Source organism: Nicotiana attenuata, unplaced genomic scaffold (assembly GCF_001879085.1).
Source record: "Nicotiana attenuata strain UT unplaced genomic scaffold, NIATTr2, whole genome shotgun sequence".
NCBI lineage: Eukaryota > Viridiplantae > Streptophyta > Magnoliopsida > Solanales > Solanaceae > Nicotiana > Nicotiana attenuata.
In genome coordinates, this window is record NW_017674032.1 from 74,728 (window position 1) to 82,984 (window position 8,257).

Sequence of the window (8,257 nt, forward strand, 5' to 3'; positions counted from 1 at the left end):
AAACAGATGTGCATCGCTCGCTCTACAATGGAATCAGAGTTTATAGCTTTGGATAAAGCCAGTGAAGAAGTTGAATGGCTTCGAAATTTCTTAGAATACATTCCGTTCTGGCCAAAACCTTTGGCTCCTATTTGCATACATTGCGATAGTGAGGCTGCAATAGGACGGGCAGGGAACGTTATGTATAACGGAAAGTCTCGTCATATACGATGAAGACATAACACCGTTAGACAACTACTTTCTAGTGGAATTATCACTATTGATTATGCAAGGTCAAAGGATAATGTGGCGGATCCACTTACAAAAGGCTTAACTAGAGAGGGAGTTGAGAAATCATCTAAGGGAATGGGACTATGGCCGAGGACAAGTCAACATGGCGGTAACTCTACCTAGAATTACGGATACACCGAGATCTAGGTTCAAGGAGCTCAAAGAAAGTTGTGATTGACCGGTTCAACATTGTCAAAGTATAATCTTTGGTCCATTCTCGTGATGAAGACAATGTTCAGTAACAAGGATAGAACTTTACACGTTCTTTAATGATTACCTAAGTCTGATGTGATATATATCAAATAGTGTCAATATAAAGGGTTACACGTTTAGGAATCACCTATGTAAGTGTGAAGTGGAAGCCGCTTCAATGAGAATTCTGTAAGGCCAATTCTCTACGCACTTATGAAACCAGGCGGTGTTCATGGCTGAAACGAACACAATAATGAGAACCAAAAGACGGTTAAGGATTGGTTGTGTGACATATGGTTGTCTAGGTATACACTAAAGTTCGACGGTTAAAAGATACCAAATCTACCAATTGACCGAGTATATCCGGCATATGTTCACTACGGAAAGTTCAAAGGGAAACCTACTTATCCAGATGCAATTAATCCTTACTTGCAAATCACACAACTTTCATCTATGATCATTCTTGTTACAGCCATTCCCATTCATGTGGGGGATTGTTGGACTTTAAGCATTGGGCTTTAAAGACTTTAAGCATTGGGCTTTAAAAGTCTAAGAGGGTGAATTGGAAATGGTGGGAAATAAAATGGAGGGAAATGAAAATTTGAATGAAGTGAGCTTTTGTCTTGAACTTTGTTCCTCATTGGTGAGGGACAACTACATTTGTGTATATATATAGAATCACTTCTTAGAGCTCTTAAAAGGAGTTGAAGAGAATGAACCCTCGCGCTCGGCTCGGCTTCGGCTTCGGCTTTGGCTTCGTCTTTGGCTTCGGCTTTGGCTTTGGATTTGGATTTGGATTTGGATTTGGATTTGAATTTGTCAAATGATCGATCGATAAGATTATTTTTTGGACAAAATTTATTTAATTAATTATTTAATAATTAATTAAAAGCCAGTCAGTTAATTAACGGAATTAACTGAAATTTGAAATCCAAATTAACGAAATTAACTAAAATCTTGAAATCCAAACACTGAACGTTTTTTTTCTTCTGAACAGACGCTTTTCCTGAACAGTCACACCTCTTCCGATAATTGCTTATAAATTCTGAGGCATGGCTGCATTTTTGAAACACTGAAAACATTACAGAACTTCCTTCCTTCTGAATATCCTGCATTTTATTTCGCAGAATTCTCTCAAATTCGTAAGTGTGATTTTGCTCCGTTCTTTGAGTTCGTTGGTATTCTGCAGTTTGTATTGCCACTGTTGCAGGAAGGTTTATTCCGTTTCATCCTGGGAGGATTTAATCCATTACCTTGGCAACATGTGAGGGGGGTTAAAATTCCTTAAGGATGCACAAGCAAATTGTGGATTCGGAGTATTTTTAATACTTTACTGTTTTTTCCAGTTTTTAGTTCTAACAGTCTTTCTGATTTTGCGTTTTAACACAGTAGCGATTACAGTTCATTTGTAAAAACTTCAGCACTAAAATAGCTGAAGTTTTTTTTGTCCTGGATTCATTAGTTTTGTCATAAAACTTTTTCAAAAACTTCAGCAGAAGATGCTGAAGTTATTTAGTTCATTTGTAAAAACTTCAGCACTAAATAAGCTAAAGTTTTTTGTCTTGGATAAGCTTTTTCAAAAAAAACTTCAGCAGAATATGCTGAAGTTATTAAGTTCATTTGTAAAAACTTCAACACTAAATAAGCTGAAGCTTTTTTGTCCTGGATAAGCTTTTTCGAAAACTTCAGTAGAAGATGCTAAAGTTATTTGGTTCATTTGTAAAAACTTCAGCACTATATAAGTTGAAGTTTTTTTGTCCTGAATTCATTAGTTTGTCATAAAGCTTTTTCAAAAACTTTAGCAGAAGATGCTGAAGTTATTTAATTCATTTGTAAAAATTTTAGCACTATATAAGCTGAAGTTTTTGAAAAAGCTTTCTAACATACTAGATAAATAATCACCTTATTCTTTCATAGTGTATTACTACTATAAAATAATCAGATTGCCAACAATATCTAAATCATAAATTTTGGAAACAATAAACGTTAAAAGAACAGAATTATGTGGAAATATTCACAAATTATTGTCTACTAACTTACGTAATTATTTATAATTTGTTTTTAAATAATCTGATAAATATAATTGTGGCAATCATCCCATGAACTGAAGTTTCATAGCAGCACCAACATCAGCAGAAGAAAGAAGAAGAAGAAGAAGAAGAAGAAGAAGAAGAAGAAGGAGGAGGGAGAGGAGGAGAAAGTAAAAGGGGAGGAGGAGAAAGGCTGAAGTTGTTTTAAAAAGTGGGTACAAGTTAAAATCTTTTAAAAAAATGGGTATAGGTTAATGGGGGCGACCAAATAGGGCGCCCCGTGCAATTTTATGGAGGGTTGAGACTCAACCATTTTAATCAAATTCGACCCAACCCGTCATTTGCCACCATTAGGCGATAACTAACTTAAACTAAATAAGCTAGATTAATTCTCTGATACAAGAGTAATACAAAATACATATCTGAATCGATATGAGGCTATATCTTATTGTTAAGTTTACATAATTGTTAGATAATTTATCCTAAACAAAATATATACTTTTGTTATAAATAGACTTTATTTATAGTGAATGCCTATATTTGGAGATTCTAGGGTTCATTGCTTGGTGGCTAAGTCATCCTCTCCCTATAAATAGAGGGTTCTATTCCATTGTAATTCATCCAAATCAATAAGAATTCTCTCCCTCTACTTTTCTCTGCAATACTCTTCTTCTTCTTTATTATTTTATAACACGTTATCAGCACTAGACTCTAACCAAATAAAGTAGAAGCTTTGGGATTGGAGCATAATGATTGTCAATTTATTCCATAACCTTCCTTCATGATTAAATTCTGGATTTAAGGTAAGTATTTTATCGTATTTTTCTCTTTTATTCTATAACTTTGATTTTAAATACAAGGCAAAGACACAAAGTTTGATTATAACTCTAATGGAGTTAGTAAGAAATTATAACCACCCAAAGTGGTGAAATAGTTATCCCTTGCCATGATTTGTGGCAAAGAATTGAAAAACCCGTACCATTGAATTTGCTCCATTCTCATTCCCTTAAGAGAATGTGAAGCAGTATGTGATAAGTCTGAAAGACGACAAAATTATTACCGTGAAGGTATCAATGGAATGTGGACGAGGCAATAGATGAAATTATAATCGTCATTATCGTGGTAATGAGAATAATAAGGATTCTCAAAATAAGCTTTCACTCTGTGAAGTTGATGTTGTTCATCGATTTGACATAAGATTTGTAAAGCACATACAGATGTTTATGGTCCATTCATGATGTGAATGGATAAACATCTTATTATGAATAACATATTCTTCTTGGAAGAATATGAATGTGCTAGTTGGTAGTGAATATACCACACTCACCTCTAGAGGGAGGTTTGAGATGATATAAGAAAATAATGTCATTATTATGCATGAATGGTCATTGATCACATACCTATTGTACGCCAAAATATTTTGGTAATGTGATTATTAAAGAATAACGGTAATGCAAGAAACAGATCTTGCATATAATTTTGACATAACCATAATGGTTATAACTTTCTCTTTAAAAGAGATATTCACCATATGGATGTTTGATGAATATGTGGTACTACAAAATTAATTGAGAACTCTGGAAGAGCCAATTATACTATTTTGGAGAAACACAATTGATTACCAAATAAGTTATTGTGTTTATAGTAAGTCTCAAAGAACTTATTCAGTTTCCAAAGTATATGCGAAAGCGGTATGATTATATTGAGACTATAAATAAAGGAAAGATTTAATATCTTCTATTACTACAACTTATAGCGGGGTAATATGTATGTGAAAAGCTCCCCCCGCTTTATTCTCCAGTTTGTACTAACACAAACAAAAGAATGCACAATAAAGAGAATTTATTAATAAAAACCCATATCATAATAAACTTGGAGTTTATTGATAATTGCACACATCATGGTGTAAATCTGAAGTTTATCAATATTGATAATTTATTCAGTTGGCATAATTGGTTTAGCCATATCAATTTCAAGTATGATGTGCAAAATAAAAGAGAATTCACATGGGTAAATATTAAGAACTAGAAAGTTCTTTATGAATTCTCTTACATTGCTTGTCTTATTAATTAATAGACAATTAAAATTGGGATTGAATCCCATGAATGCTGGAAATATCAAAGGTGAATATGGGCCCATTCACCTGCCATGTATACCACGTAAGATGCATCTATGAGATGGTTACATGTGCGATTATTAATAACCCGCAACATGGTGTTTTGCGGGGCAACTTGCTCAATAATTTAATTTCGAGCATAATTTCCATATTTTCCATTCAAGACAGTTTATCTTGATATGTTGGCTTACATCACAGTTGGTTTAGCAAAATGATTTATTAAGTGCCTCTACTTAATAGCTAAACAATTGCTTATGAGAACAAAGTTATCTATATCAGTTTGATATACGTTATATACGAAAGTATATTATTTTCTCCCCTCACAAGTGGTTCAGGGTCAGGAACCAAATAATTCCATCTCATTATTATTGATGTACGGTGTATATTTTGATTAACACCATAACACACAAAGATGGATTCTCAAAGTTGAGGAAACAAGTTAGTTTTTCTAATATGAGGGGGAGACAAGATACAACAATTGAGAAAAAGTTACGTGGAATGAATTATCATTTATACATCTCGATCCTCGAATAAGATAATATGAACTTGAAGTTCATAAAAGGATAATTCATTTGCAATATATTGTAAAGCATGCCAGAGGCATTTGCTGACCCAAAGAAAGTAACTATATTCTCATTGCAAATGCTCCTATTAGAATAAGTCCTAGAAGGACAAAGTCTATAGTACGCTTAAAGCATATAGACAAATCGGTTTCAAATAAACTTCTTGATAAAGAAGATGAGCAAATGATCTAAATTATCATAACAAAAGGAGGCAAGTGATCTAGAAGATCACATGACATAACACTTCATTAAATCTTAAGAGAGATTCAGATACCTGAAAATATGAATGAAGAGATCTCTATGTTATGTCTTTATGAAAAAATATTGAAACTGATATAAAATGTTTGTCGATGACATCTATGATAGCGCTATATATATATATATATATATATATATATGAGGATCTTAAGTCTGAAGAAACAATTCAAATAGAATTGGTTTCATATGAAAGCCATGTAGTTTTGAACATGTAGTTCAAACACTTGAAAGTATAAGTCAATGGTATGTGCAATCAGTTTTCGATATCTTATATGTCTAGCATGACAAGAAAACTTGATATGCATCTAAAGTCGATTATATGGCTTATATAACTTAATAATTCCTGAAGGATTTAAATTGCTTAAAGCATATAGAATTCATGGTCATGAAGTACTACATCCTCAATGCAATTTGTGCACAAATGTATCTTGCTATAATTATATGCATGATAATATGATAGCAAGAGTTTTTACCTCTATGTGAAGATATTGAAATGACGATTCCAACAAGATCATATGAAGACAATACATCTATTAGGGATGGTGATTTCAAGGTGAAAAAAATTCATTCAAGTTAATATGGTTGATTTGTTTATCAAATCTCTACCAAAGATCTTTTGGAGATGGTGCACAAGATTGGAATGGAAATGCTTAAGGATGTGAAGTGATGCTCTCATGAGGGGGAGTTAATACGCGTTGTACTCTTTTTTCCTTACAAGGTTTTGTCCCACTGGGTTTTCCTTGCAAGGTTTTTAACGAGGCAACCAAAAGGCGTATTGTTAGATATGTGTACTCTTTTTCTTTCTCTAGAATTTTTTTCCCACTGGGTTTTATTTAGTTAAGGTTTTAACGAGGCACATTATCTGTTGAATAGACATTCAGGGGGAGTGTTATAAATAGAATTTTATTTATAGTGAATTTCTATATTTAGAGAGATTCTAGGGTTCATTGCTTGGTGGCTAAGTCACCATCTCCCTATAAATAGAGGGTTCCATTCCATTGTAATTCATCCCAAATCAATAAGAATTCTCTCCCTCTACTTTTCTCTGCAATACTCTTCTTCTTCTTTTATTATTTTATAACAACTTTTCTTTTTTGAGACATTAATTATCCGTTATAATTTTTTTTATAACTAAAAGAAAAGTAACACTCTTGAATCTTACTATGCCCAATAAAAAGTTACTTCTCTGGACTCTGAATAACATAAGAACTACTAGGTGCTGACATCTGACACGAGAAATAAATTAATTAAGATAGACATTACACTCCATGTATTTTTATTATATTCATGTCTTCATTTATTATCGTGTTCCTGTCTCGTCTATTAACTTTTATCTGCACCAACTTTAGATTCATGTAGCACAGTGAGAACATAATTCAAATGAAGTAATAATTAAATGGCAGAATAGCCTAAATGGCACCTGTACTTTACCCATCTTGTCATGCCGGTCCCCAAAGTTAGACATTTGCCAGCTGAACACTTATACTCATTTAAAACGTGAATAATAAACGCTTATCCAACGTAGCTGCCAGTGCATGTATGACAATCGCATACACGTAGGATGCCACGTCAATAATTAGAAGACCACGTAGGCTCCAAGTCACACACCATGGCCAAATAGGATTAAAAATCGGCCCAAGATTATTTAACCCCCAAACCCACATTTGCCCCTTATTTTATAATTAACCGCGTAGTTAGGGCTTAGATAGTATCGAACAACAGTGAGTGTCTCCTCTCTTCTCTCCTGCGATTTCTCTGATGAGGTTATTCTTCACTTTCCGACTTCAGTTCTTTCTCGATTACCAAACTGGCTGATAAAGACTCCCCAAACTTGCTGAAAATTACTCCCACTAAGAGACAACATTCTTAAGCTTGTCAAATTACCCAAAAACTGTGGAATCAAACCAGAAAACCTATTCCCACCAAGGTCAAGTATCCCCAATGAAGCAAGATTTATTATACTCTCAGGAACTTCACCAGTTAAGGTATTGTTAGCCAATCTAAACTTAATGATCCTAATAGCATGAGGAGCATTGACAGATGACCCATTACAGAAAAATGATGCAGGGACCACCCCAGATAGTTGATTTCGCGACAGCGAAATTACTTGTAAACTAGAAAGTGAACCAATTGTAGCGGGGATTAATCCCCGCAGATTATTATCACCAGTGCTTAAGTGTATTAATGAGGATATGTGGGCTTAAAATTGATTCTGGATGTTGTTAGAGATTACCTAGATCTGGAAACTTTGCACATTACAGCTGCCACAATTTTCTAATGGAGGTTTGAATTGGAATGGCGGCAGTAGCTTATTTGTTGGAGGAGAAGCAGAAAAAATCGACTTTCAAAACAAAAGGAGATGGCAAAAATTGATGGGCAACGAAGAATCACAGGAAAATAAAATTCTATTTTTTCACTGTTGAAGCTAACAAACAAAGAAGAAGGCATCGGATTTGCTAAATTTAGCTTCTGTATTGTTCAACAATGGAGAATAAGGTAGAAAGAAGAAGATGGTTGTTAAATAGGCTAATTTATTACCTTTAGGGCTTTTTTAAATATCTTCACGCCCTTACAAGCGTGTGAATCACGCACTGAAGCCACATATGACACATAGGATAAGCCACGTTGGATAAGCGTTTATTATTCACGTTTTGAATGAGTATAAGTGTTCAGTTGACAAATGTCTAACTTTGGGGACCGGCATGACAAAGTGGGCGAAGTACAGGTGCCATTTAGGCTATTCTGCCTTTTTTCAAAGTACTCTTTTTTGCTCAAGGATGACTACAAGTCATCTCTTTCCGATTTTTGTTTTTTTTTTTTTTTTGGGG